Genomic DNA, 4,520 nt, shown 5'->3' with positions numbered 1-4,520 from the left:
CTTCCAGTTGAATTGGTAATTCCCGCAAACCTAGGAAAACTAGTCATTTTCAGCGGCGTGTTGGAGGTAGAAATAATGACAGTGTTTCAGACTTGTTTGATCATCCCTAGCAAATCTGAATGGTAAATTTATTCTGCAGGTGTTGCACATGGAATAATGTTTTAGCATAATGAGGATAAGATGTTGATGGGGGTACAGTACTCAGATGCTCAGTATTTTAGACACAAAAAGCCCCCCGTCATTGATCCATGCTGAATGCCAACGATATATTCACTCCAAGGTTGTTGTTAACCATCAAAAGTTGCGTCTGTGTTCTTTTGCAGGAGTGAAGATTCATTTGCAGGTTGTGTAATTGCAGGCGCTTCTCATTATGGCTAAGGCCTGAAACACACGCAGATTCGCTTCTCGCGGTTCAGACACAGGTATGTGTTGCATTCTCCGGTTTTCACTTTCAGGTCAAACAGCCCTGCATCCCAATGTCCATACTATCCATCCTAAATAGTATGTGAGATTAAAATAAGTGTGTCCCAAAGTATCCTATCTCAAATAGTATGTTGAAAAGAGTATGTCAAAAGTCCCTGGATGATCTACTATTTCCGGTGGATTTTCGAAGTGTGGATCCATGCTCACAATAACAGCTAATATTACCCACAATCCACTGCGCTTTGGATGAGGAACTACGAACACGAGTAAAAAGTGTTAAAAAACTACAAAACATGGTGGATATGCACGACCGACGGTGTGAGGTTTAGATAAAGGGTTTGAGTGACTAATTAAAGTTTTACCTGATAGAAAAATATTTATTTAAAGGGCCTATATGCAACTTTTTCCCCAAAATAAACGTATCAATAGCCTTTTTATTTGACCATTTATGACTCAAACATCTCCTGATGAGCATACTGACACCTTGTCAGCTCACAGTGGGTGCACCTATAAGCCTGTATCCTATTTTTCCTATTTTCTGTCGGGTCGGATTTTTCGCGCGCTGTCTGCGGATGTGACGTCAAGCGCGTTCATGTTAAACGTTTCAGATCACTCTGCCACCACCGCTAGTCAGTATTTAGCCTTAGTTTCTCAAACAATATATGTATTTGACTGTTCTTACCTCTGTAAACATAATGTTGACTTCTTTGCAGCGGATGACTTGTGAAGTGTGCACGTACGAGAGCGAGCAGAAACGAAGAGCAGTTCCGTTTTTTGACCACAGGTGTCAGTCGCGAGTTTAAATTTCAGAAAAACGCATATAGGCCCTTTAATGTTATCCGTGTTATATTTCATCTGCAATAACAATGTGGACTTTTATAAAGATCCGTTTGGCCATTAACTTTTAAATGCATCATTATGCATGAATATGAGGAGAGTCTCTCATTCTCATTGCCTTTGATGCTCGTTCAAAAGTAGCTGTGTGTGGACTTGGATATTTTGCATGCGTGCATACAGTAACATTTCATTTTATTATAGTACTGTATGTTTTACCAGTGACCTTTTTGACCTTTTTTCCCCCCTAATACAGGTTAACTGCATTGCATTTATTGCTCAGGTGATAACCTAGAAAAAATATTTCCAGAACCGAGCACCCATGAACCAAAGATGGCAACACAATGGCTGGGGAACTCTATCGCCCCCTTGAGTCTGGAGGTGAATTACCGGCACAGCGTCACAAATACACATTCAGCATGTACAAAGGTACAGCGTTTGAAATGTTGGCCAAGTCTTCACATTTGCATGTTTTTTTTTTTTTTTGTGCCAAATCCTGAGCAACAACACTACTAATTGCAAGACAAATAACAGGACAATGTAAGATTATATTATATTATATATACATACACATACATGCACAGTTCTCACTGGGCTGCTAGTCCAATCAGGGACTCTCAATTGCTATTATAGTCTAAATGCATTGCTCAACCAGATGAGGTGCTGAACTCATGGTCGATCCCACGTGCGTTTATCTCGCCCATATTACTCTATTATCCTGGTAATATGAAGCAGAGCTAGTAAAGACTCAGCAGCGTCTAGGAATCTCTTCACTTGTGTGTAAATTACAGAGGCGCCCGGGGTGTTCTCTACCCTCTCTCGCTGGCACCTTGCCCCGTCTCATCCTCGCACACATGTACAAGACAATGACTATTACCCGACACACCTGGGTTCTGGGCCTCACAATCTTCTTAATATCTTTTAAATCTTCACATAAGGTATGCCTTCCATAGGGCTTACAATACCATTTGCTCTAATAAACTCTTTTGGCAGAGGTGCACGCAAGCTGCTTTCGTCGGCCCCCAGAGAGAAGAACGTAACGCGGAGGGCGAGGCATCCCAAAATATGAGGATAAATCGCAGGTAATCCTGCAGGACCGGAGCACTAGTAATCAACACGCTTCCAACTGGAAACATTTTACAATTCTTCATCTTAATTTAACTTTTTTTTTTTTTTTTTTTTCTTTACCTGGTAATTCTTAGCAGCAGGTGCAATCATTTGCACTGGTGTTTTGAAAGGAAAGGCTGTCGAATACGAAACGGAGAGCTTTTAAAAAGGGGTGGGGGGGGGGGACGGGGGCGATAAGCAAATCAAATTAATGACAATGAGTGTTTGTGGAGAGAAGGCAGGCAGAGAGCTTGTTTGAGCCCATCGTGCGTGCCATGTTAAACACTTCACTCGCCGTGGAGGGGCTAATCCAGTCTCCGACAGCTAGCTGATTATACGAATAAACTACACACGCTCGCGTCGAGAGAAAGGAGCATCCCTCGTTAACGTTCAAGCTCACTCCAACAAGGAAGTAATTAAGACGCCACCCCTTCCCCCCGCAAACCAAACCAAAAAAAATAAAAAGAGGAATGATTTTAAGTGTTGTCTAATAGACCGGCTTGAAGGTGTTTATTTTATATTGTCTCGGTGCAGAAGTCATTATGCGGTTGAAGGGGGCTTACGGGGAGCTAAACGCAGCGAGGCGAGTTTGAGGAAAGTCTGATGCTCCGGGCTTCTCTCTGCGACGCGCTCCAGAGTTGCAGAAGCATATGAACTGTCGCTTGTTGTTTTAAATAATAGATTGCCTTCCCTAAATTCCTGCCTGATATTTTTGGCAGAGTCACGAGTCTTTTGGATGGGCAGCATCTGTCAGACCTCGACGCAGGCCAAGAAAACATTCCCCACCCGAGCCGGAAGAGGAGAGAAGCACATGTAAAGCTGGAATATTGCGACAGTCGGCACAGGTGATGCTTCACGGAAGCTGATGAAAGCAGAACTTTTAATAGATTAAGAAGTTTCAAATTCTTTTTGAGCACTTTTGTCATTGGTTTTGCGTGAGTGTTGCGATGCAATTGAGGGTTAAGTAGTTTAGCAGTGATTACAGTGAAGTGATGTTTGATTATTATCTCCTGAAATGACAACTCCTCCAGCTTTCTGTTCTCTTAACAATAGTTTAATTGTTAGTTTGGACACCCACTCAATAGACAGGCCAAATGAAGAGCAGTAATGAAAAATAATTATGGGGGAAATGGCATGAAATGAATACATTTTCAAAAGCACCTGCATCTCTATTTTTTTTTTTTAATGAAATATATTTTGATTAGTCATGAGAGCATCTTTACCGTGATTCATTCAATCAATAACACGTCTGAATTTTAAAAGCACCTTCACTGAGCTCTATTTTGAATGAGTTTTATCATTTTATAATGATCACTGTACTTCTGCTGAAGTGTGAAATGAAGCCCAGACGGATACGGTTTCTCCATGTGTACCAGTGTTTACTTACAATATATTATATTAATTACAGTTTAGCTTTATTATTTTGTGTGTGTGTGTATATAAATAAATATATATATATATATATATATATATATATATATATATATATATATATATATATATATATATATATTTATTTTATTTATTTATTATTGTTATTATTATTGTTATTGTTATTGTTATTATTATTATTGTTATTGTTGTTATTATTATTATTATTATATTCTTCCTGTATCCCAAAGAGCAGAGCATTGGGTTTGATTCCCAGAGAATGCATGAATTTTAAAAAATGTATAGCTTGAATATAATATATGTTGCTTTAGATAAAGTATCTGCCAAATGCATAATATATTATATAGTAATATATATATATATTTATTTACTGTTTTAAAAGTTTGATGTCAGTAAGATTTTTGTGTTTTGAAATGGTTTTATTCAGCAAGGATGCATTAATCAAAAGTGACATTGTAACATTGTTACAAAAAATGTTTTATTTAAAACAAATGCTGTTCTTTTTAACTTTTTAATCAGCAAATCATCCTGAAAAAACAATGTATCACGGGTTTCCACAAAAATATGAAGCAGCATAATAATCATAAATGCTTTTTGAGCATCAAATCCTCATATTAGAATGATTTCTGAAGGGTCATGTGACACTGAAGACTGGAGTAATGATGCTGAACATTCAGCTTTGATCACAGGAATAAATTACACTTTACTATATATTCACATAGAGAACAGCTATTTTAAATTGTAATAATGTTTCACTATTTTTA

At 38.2% G+C, this 4,520-nt stretch overlaps 1 long non-coding RNA gene across 1 annotated transcript; it reads left to right on the top strand.

Moving 5' to 3' along the window:
* Positions 1-332: 332 nt before the first annotated feature.
* LOC311067651 lies at positions 333-2,475 on the top strand. Its single transcript, XR_014603253.1, has 3 exons — positions 333-422; positions 1,514-1,638; positions 2,251-2,475. It is a non-coding gene; the product is annotated as an uncharacterized lncRNA (long non-coding RNA).
* The last annotated feature ends 2,045 nt before the right edge of the window (positions 2,476-4,520 follow it).

Source organism: Abramis brama (genome assembly GCF_963993115.1).
Source record: "Abramis brama genome assembly, chromosome: 17".
Lineage (NCBI taxonomy): Eukaryota > Metazoa > Chordata > Actinopteri > Cypriniformes > Leuciscidae > Abramis > Abramis brama.
The sequence above is the reverse complement of the archived record's forward strand: the minus strand, read 5'-3'. Positions and strand labels throughout refer to the sequence as shown.